We start from the raw sequence: 9,152 nt of genomic DNA, 5'->3' as shown, positions 1-9,152 counted from the left end.
TATTATAAAGTAAATTTGACTTAGGCATCTGAACTTATCTAATTTATGATAATTTATCTAAACTCATTAAAATTTATATGTCATCACTATTGAACTGTTCGTTTAGACTTATGTTTTAGCTTTTCAGCTCATTTAGCTTGGCTCAACTTATGATTTAGACCTATTTTTTTAGAATTTCACTTCATCTTGTGTCGTCTCGGCTCATCTTGACTTAACGAAACTCATCTTAGCTTAGCACAACAATTGAGTTCAACTCGGGGCCTTAATGGTCAAATCTTAACATTCACAAACATGAAATTGAAATCGCCACAATTAAATGGAAATAAAATATTCAAATAAATCGTGTTATATAAGTAAATTTGACTTAGATATCTCAACTTATATTTATATCTATATCTATATATATGTTATTAAAACTCCAAGACAATCCATTGTCATCTCACCATGTGTCGCGATGAGTTGGCAAGTGACATGGCATCATCGTGCCTTGTCATACACACATTATTGTTTATTGTGTTCTCACAAAAAAATGTTGTCTTGCATCCTCGAACTCATGACCTCTCACATGTTAATGTGATGTTTATCCATTACTCCAACAATACAACATATGTCTCTAAAACAATTAATAAAAGAGAAAATGTGTTCTTATATATGTATGTATAAAATTTAATGCCAAATTTATGTATTTGAGTAACAATTTATGATAACAAATTTGTTTCCTCCATTTATTCATCAAAACAAACATAAAGCCATTAAATTAACAGAGAAAATAATAGAAAACAAATAATGTTGCACTTTCTTTTAACTAATCAAATGTGTGTTTTTTCCTTCCAAAGTGTATATCGACTTTGTAACTCAATATACAATTTTAACTTAAAAATTTCTAAGTTATAAGTTTTTTGTGTTAGAACTCGGTTCACCCTTAGGGCTAATCCGGATTCGGGGCGAGTTCTGGGTGGATAGGTTTCAGTCCCCTCCCAATTGTTGTTGCGGGGGATCGAACACGGGTCCTGCCTACCAAGTTCATCTCCAATCACCACTGAACCAACAGACAAATGGTTATATAAGTAAAATAACATAAACTAAGGTTTTACACACATAATGTAAGTTACTCAAAATTTTAGTTTATCTGTTGTTGGTTAATCAATTTTATTCTTAAACTGCATATATAATGAAATTCATAGTATTATCAAATTAAACTGCATATACAAAAAAAAAATGTAAGTGAATTTGAAATGAGTAAAAGAAATTAACTCAAACTATATCCAACACTTCGGGGCATCGTCTGAGCCACTAACTAGTTAATTGATCATAACCTATCCGAACTCATTTAAATTTATCTTTCATCACATTTATCAATCATCACTACTCACTGTTCGTTTTGACTTATTTTTTCTGTTTTTCAATTTATTTGAGCTTAGATAAACTCATGCGATTTGGACTTATTTTTCATCTATTTATTCATCTCGTTTCATCTTAGCTCACATCATCTCGGATTAGCGAAGCGCATCTCGTCTCATCTCAGTGCATCATCTCAGCTCAGGGCCTTAGTGTCGTGAAATATTCACGTTGGCGTGTGTAAAATTAAACTGGTAAAAATGAATGGAAATGGAAGGGGTCTTAACATTAGCAAAAGTGAAATTAAAATTGTAGCAATTAAAGGGAATGTATTTGAAGAAATCGTGTTATATAAGTAAATTTGACTTAGATATCTAAACTTATCTTAATTGATCACAGCTTATCTATCATCACTACTCAATTGTTCATTTGGACTTATTTTACCGTTTTTCAGTTCATTTGAGCTTAGGTCAACACATATGATTTGGACTTATTTTTCCATCTTTTTAGTTCATCTAGATCTCGTCTCATCTTAGCTCGTCAATCTCATCATATCTAGGCTTAGTGAAGCGCATCTCATCTCAGTTCAGCTCAAGGCCTTAGGGCGTCAAATATTTAAGTTTGTGTATGTAAATTTAAACCCGTAATAATTAAATGAAACCGAAAGGGTATATATTAAAAGAAATCGTATTATTTAAGTACATTTTGACTTAGATATTTTAACCTATCTTAATTTATTATAACTTATTATAATTATTTAAATGTATCTATTATCACTATTCAACCGTCTGTTTGGCATATTTTCCAGTTTTCAGTTTATTTGAGCTTAGCTTGATTAACTGATTTGATTTGACTTATTCTTGAGCTTTCCAATTCATATTTTCTCATCTCATTTCAGCTTAACACAGCTAAGGTTATGGCCTTAGTGGTCATTATTATTTGCTTTCATCATAGTATCGTGTATAACATCATTGATAATTTAACACGAGTGCATTATTTCAAAATACTCAGTACTTCAGTAGTTCACTAGTATTATGGTACTCCCTCTGTCCCTAAAAGATTGCCCCTTATAGCATTTGGGTGTAAAGTGTTCACATGAGTTGTTAAATGGACCCTTGAGAAAGTGAAAAACTTATTAGATAAGGTATGGGCAAATAAATAGGGACACCAAAAAAGAAATATGGGATAATTTTTTAGGGAAGGGGGTGTATTTTGTTCGTATAATATGGTCATACGAAGTAGTATTTTAATTAATGTCTTATCTAAATAGGATAAGAAATAAAGAATATAAGATATAGATATGAATTTGTTGTAAAAACTTAAAATTACAAATATTAAACCTTAAAATCTTAAATCCTTAATCCATACGTGGTCGGTGTCCATCAGCCCATCGTTGATGATTATTTCCACAATCCCACGTTTCCCACTTCCCAATTTCCAGAACACTTTACCATTACCATTCATTTCCTTTAGCTTGCGAGTTCCGCCTTCCTGCTTTCCTTGAATGAACTGTCCATAACTCCATATTCCCATGATCAATTCTCAAACCATGATTTCATTTTCCAATCATTAAATTACCTTATATATTTATTTTATAATTCCCTAAATTCCAACATCTCAAACCTAAATCCTAAATTCCCAATTTCAATTCCCAAATGTGAAATACTCACACATCTCTCTGGTCCATCTATCTATTCCTACTCCAAAATTAATTTCTCAAAATCATCATGCAACAAGAAGATCTGGATAATCCTAACTTTCATTCTACATGTTTATATGCAATTCCTCTTATTTCTTTCATCTATTTCCTAATCAACATATGTTTGAATAAGATTATAACTAATAAATTAATAATGAAGTTATCCTAACTTGGTATATATTCAATTTCAGAAAGTACAAATGGAAATACAAATCAAGTAACAAGAAGCCAAATTGACCAAAATGCGACAATTTCCTTAGAGCGAGTATCGGGAAAGAGGAAGAGGCCTTCATGGGTCTGGAAGCACTTTGATATTCATATTGATCAGAATTCTAGAAAGCCAATTGGAATTTGCAAGTACTGTAAGTCTGCAAGTTATAACGCTTCCTCATGTTCTGGGTACATCTAATTTTAGTAGGCATTTAGAAACTTGTATTAATTATAAGAGTGCACATGAAAATGAGAAGTCTGGAAAGCCAATTGATCAAAATATCTACTGTAGGATTGATAGGCTAAATCGCACTCCTATCAAAGATAAACCTAACGTTCACCAACTAAAAATATAGCAAGGGAAGAAAGGATTGTATCCACAGGGAAACAATGTTCTTTCTACTATTAATCGACAAGTCTAGACTATTGGTAACAAGAGATTTGATTTGGTTTGTAAATTAAACTAAGGCAATAATCAAATTGGAAAATATCAATATTAAGGGAATCTAGGGCAACGGTTCACCACAAATGCAGACCGGGATTGGACAACGGACAACAACAATCAATCAACAATCATAACTAGGAAAACATGCATCTCTCGAATCTTATGAATTCCTTAGGAAAATATAACTAGCAGGCTCTCGCTATGTACTAGAAACAATTCCTATCTAATAGCCACAAACCAAAAACATCAGATTTATACCTCTCGGCGCATAATCTAAGGTTAATCAAACTCAATCAAAATAGTCCGGCCGAACATAATTGACGAGCAATTATAATAAGCTATAGAAATCACAATCAATTAATTAATAATCAAGTCCACAATTAATCACAATCATGCATTCATGGATCCCCTAAACCCTAGAAATTAAAATACTCACTCATATTAACAATAGACAAAGCAATTAATATTATTGAAAACATAATCGAAAGCAAATAAATAAACAAAGTAGAAATCAATACCTAAATGAAGAACGAAAGGATGAACGAAAAATTAAAGCTTTGATTGAAATTAAAACTAAGTGTTTGCAATGAGTTTAGAGAATAAACTAAGTTGAGAGAATAAAACTAAGTATTGAAAACTAGAATATAAGATGTCACTAAAAATAATAGGGCTTAGTATTTATAGTTTGCCATACAATCGAAAATCGGAAATAAAACTCGCGAAAAACGCTGGAGGTTGGCGTCGCCCAATCGGGTAGACGGCCGCCCGACCGGGCATTCTACTCGACAAACAGGTCGATCGGGCGAAATTCCGCCCGATGGGGTGCCTATCCGCCCGATCGGGCGCGCTTACAAACTGCACGATCCTCTATCTTCAAAACGCCATATCTCCTTCGTTATTCGTCGGAATTAGGCTAGTGACCACTTGTTGGAAGGCTATTGAAGTCTAGAATCCAACCCAATTAGATTAATTTCATTTGGGGTTGTAGAACTTGAGTTATGATAAAAATAGTAGACGAGTATCGGTTTTCTACTTCTTTCACTATTCGCTTTGCTTCAAAACTCTTCCAACTCAATGTATGTGCTCTCGAAAGTACATAATCTCTTGTATTGATTCAAATGAGTAGGAAATGCACAAAAATATGCTAATTCCTACAATGATGAACTTGAAACTACAAACACACTACAAGGAGCACATTAGTACTAAAAATCGCTCGGAAGAGCTCATTTGAAATCCAAAAGTACTAAGGGACGAGGGTTAAAACACTATAAAATATGAACATATCAAGGATATTAGCGGAGGCTATAATGAGGCATGGGTATTCCTTTTCTTGGGTGGAACATGAAAATAATAGAAAAATCCATAAATATCTTAATGACAATGTTGAACCAATATCTAGAAACACTGCTAAACGGATTTGCTTAGAGTTACATGTTGATTTAAAGGAGAAGATTAAGAGTATCTTATTAGGGGTTCCTAGAATAATATGTGTCTCTTATGATATATAGAGTGCTTGTAATTCACGAGCTATTTATGCATAACTGTAATACCCCGTATTTTTATTATTTTATAAATATAATTTTAATATATTTATAATTTAAGTAAGCATTTAAAAGAATTTATATGATTATTAAATCAAATTAATTATAAAGGATAATTTAATTGCATTTAATATTTATCAAAAGTATTTATAAAATAAAAACTTTTAATATTTCCTTTAATGGAAATAGTTCTTGAAAGGGATTGAGCATCCAAAAATAGAAAAATGATGGCAAATTTATTTAAGGGTTTTTATGTCTTTTCTCAACTCTAAAAATATTTACTAATATCTTTCTACCACTTCTTGGAAGCCTATATCTTAGGCATGAAATCTCGTGTCTAAATATTCATTAAACACAAAAGAAAAACCCTTACCCTAGCTAACTCCTCTCCTCTTTTCGTCGAACTTCTGTTTGACCTTATTACACCTACCTGCGACCGTTTTTAACCAAAGGCTCCTTCATCAAAGTTGTAGATCGCAAAAAGTTATTACATTTCCCTTCATATAAGGTATGCGCCAGATCTGATGCCGGCTGAGCCATTGACATCTGTCTTGAAATCTTAACTTGGCCGTGATTGGGGGAGAACCAACCTGTACCGCCTAAATATTCTTGCGCTCTCTTTGGTGCGCTTGAAAAATGTAGCGATGGGATGCCAAGCGCTAGAAATATCTAGCGCTGGTTTTCACTTCTACTTTTCCAGACTTTTCCGGTTTTATTGCGAATTTCTATCTCATTCACGATTTTATCTCTTTTAAGAATACTAGTTGGAGTGCAAATCTTGTATTTTCTTTTCAAGGATCAATCTTAATGCAATGCAATCACTTGAAATCTATCTTATACAGTTACTATTCTAGGTAGCGGTTAAGCATGGCAGTTACTAAAAATGGAAATATGGTTTTCGGGATTGTTAGTCAGTCATAGGTTGTTCTCGCATACTTAGAAAGGCATAAACAAGTAGTGTTTGGTTTCATCATTGAACACACCGCTTTAGGCCTAGGGAAAAATGTAGCGTCTACAGTTAGCCCCCACTTTGATTGAGTCCGGTTAAGAAGATAATCAAAGTAATTGTAGATGGAATGCGTCTAAAAACGTATTCTAGATAAGACCAAATTCTGGCGAGGGTCTCACAAGCCCCCGAGTGATAACATTCAACTTAAGGGTCATCACTAGGAATGTCGATGGTTTCCCTCACAAGTCATTGGAACTCATTGACCTGAACTGATACTTCTCACGGAGTCATAAAGACGTTCAGACAAAGAATGGAGTTTTTTGAAAACGATGACTGACAAACTTAACTGTAAGATATGTTTGGAAATTTGAAATTAACACACGTCTTTTGGGAAGGGAAAGACGATCATGGAGCCCTTTAGATAGCACACGTCTTTTTGCCGAAGGGAAAACCGGTCACAGAACCCTTTAGATAACATACGTCTTTTTGGTGAAGGGAAAAAACGGTCACTGAACCCTTTAGATAACACATGACTTTTTGGCAAAGGGAAAAACGGTCATGGAAACCCTTTAGATAACACACGTCTTTTGGGGGCAAAGGGAAAACGGTCATGGAACCCTTTAAATAACACACGTCTTTTTGGCGAAGGGAAAAACGATCACGAAACCCTTTTTCAGATACAGAAAACTTAAACTTGGATTGATTTTTGAATAAGGTGGAATTTTATTTTCTATTTTTGAAAACAAGATAAATAAATAAAATGAAATAATGTTTGAAAACCATTACCAGAATTGGGTTATGGTTATATCTCGAAACGTCGCTGTCTGTAATGGACCAACTGCATAAAGTATTATTTTTGAAGAATAATATTTTTTTGAAATACCGTCACTCTTTCTACGGGAGGGAAATAGAGTAGGATAAACGGTTGTTTGCGGTATACAAAAGAAAAAGTGACCCGATTTTGTTTTGCAGAGAATAACTGTGCCCCAGAATAATCTGGCGCATGCCATCAGTGCGCTAGAATGTTCTAGCGCGTGACTTTATGCGCTAGAAAATTCTAGCGCTGTACTTCTTTAAATACGAGCACCTAGAGCAATTTCGCCATTTTCGCATTTGTTTGTTGCTGCTTCTTCTTCTATTTTCTCTCTCGGCCCTTGACCATTTCTGCTCAAATTTTGTTGCTTGCTTCACCAAAATCGTTCCCAAGTTTTCCCAAACCATTAATATGTAAGTATTTTTTATTTTAACTTGAGTTTTGGCCTTATTTTGAGTAAATTTCGTGAGTATATTATGCTCAAATTGAATTGGGGGTTTTTGATTTTGGTCCCATGTCTTGCTATTGTTTGACTGCATGTGATGTTTATAACATGTATAAATGTTCTAGCATGTTAACTTTTGCAAGTACGTTGATTTTGGGTAATTTTGAGCTTGCTCAAAATTAGCCCCCAAGTGTGCCTACGAATTGATGTTGGGACACAATGTAGGTAATCTTGGCTTGTTGCTTGCGTTTTACGTGGTTTATGAATGATAGAAAATGCATTAATTTTGTATTCAGAGTTGTTTTGCTCAATTTTTCATGTACGGGTTTACTACCAATTTGAGCTTAGTAGCATGTTCGTACTCAGGGAACAAAATTGTTTGACTCCGCCAAGTAAGACAAACTTGTTATGAATTTGAATACTTGGAACTAAGAAATAGTATGTGCTATTTGCTAGGTTGAGGTATGATGCCCCTCTACTTTTCGGAATGCTAATATGTAGATTATTCTTTCCAGCCTTATTTACTGTTGTCTGTTTGCAGTTATGGGCTTTTGAGCGCTTGCCTTTTCTCATTCCTTGGTCGGGGAGATAGAATTATGGATATCCCATCGCTACTTGTTGGGGGTGCCGCGAGGCGGTTGGAAGAGGCGGCTTAACCTGTTGGTATTCCAGGAGATGTTCGGGACTATGAGTCCTACTCAGGTAAGTGTAATGATTTGCTTACTTTGTGTCATCTCATTTTATGCGAGATTTTAATTGTTCTTTTTGTCCTTTGTTCAATGTTGTAGATGCGAAGAGCGTTTGTAAGATGCAGCGTCACGAGGGGTATGCCTCATGAGTACTTGGGGTTTGCGGAAAGGACTTGCCGCGTGTGCCCCGTTCTTGCAGAGGAATTCGAGGTTTCAGCCCCCGAGTGTTTACCTTTGCTTTCTTTTCTTGCGGTAGAAATTTTCTTATGACTTTTCAAAGTCCTCTGAAGCAATGGTTGAACTGTACGAACAAATATGTGCAGAGTGATTATCATGCATGTTTGCTTCAGTTGGATGATCAAAATTCTCACAAACTTGCGATGTTTTATTGCCCTTTTAATTTGGAGCAACTTGCAAATTCTAAGTAGTTAATATTGCTTAGAGATGAGATAAGGGACTAGCATATTAAGGCTTGTTTTACCCAACTGTACACTAGGATTTGCTCCCTATGACATATTTATAGCATTAGCATCGAGAATTTGCAATAAAATCGACGTTTGGAGCAGTTTTGAAGTGCTTTCCTCAAGGCCCCAAACATGGCTACGGGATTGGGTTTGTGATATAATGCTTGGCATATGTTTTACATGTTCATGATGTCCAGGATGAACAGAAAGCATCTGGCTACCAGTAATTCATGAACATCTTGAAGCATACTTGTTTAATGCAAGGTATGCTCAAAGAACGAGTAGTAATTTCCACTTGTCATTTTTCTTTGTAGATGTCATATTAGGCGACAAAGCTATTGTCAAGGTGGTCAATAAGTTGAAGTATGCCCGGATCAAGGCTCGGGTGACACTTTTTTAGTCAGAGCGAGGATTTCCGACTTGTACTTAAAGAAACAGACATAAAACGAAAGCATGCACATTTTAAGTTTAGGGTCAATAATGTCTTTTTTGCAGATTTAGCGGATTTAACTCTGTAGAAAGATAACAGTTAAAAGTTGTAGATTAATTCCAAATTAT

The 9,152-nt window shown here is 34.5% G+C and overlaps 1 long non-coding RNA gene across 2 annotated transcripts; it reads left to right on the top strand.

The window, feature by feature from the left end:
• The first annotated feature begins 2,685 nt into the window (after positions 1–2,685).
• Positions 2,686–8,775, top strand: LOC110794044 (uncharacterized). Of its 2 annotated transcripts, XR_002534882.2 has the most exons (5): positions 2,686–3,108; positions 3,229–3,399; positions 7,155–7,409; positions 7,983–8,143; positions 8,230–8,775. It is a non-coding gene; the product is annotated as an uncharacterized lncRNA (long non-coding RNA). The 2 variants fall into 2 exon arrangements; XR_008927838.1 differs by having other exon boundaries at positions 2,688–3,399.
• The last annotated feature ends 377 nt before the right edge of the window (positions 8,776–9,152 follow it).

The sequence above is a fragment of the Spinacia oleracea genome, chromosome 2 (genome assembly GCF_020520425.1).
Source record: "Spinacia oleracea cultivar Varoflay chromosome 2, BTI_SOV_V1, whole genome shotgun sequence".
Classification (NCBI taxonomy): domain Eukaryota; kingdom Viridiplantae; phylum Streptophyta; class Magnoliopsida; order Caryophyllales; family Amaranthaceae; genus Spinacia; species Spinacia oleracea.
This window is presented reverse-complemented; position numbering and strand designations above follow the sequence as displayed.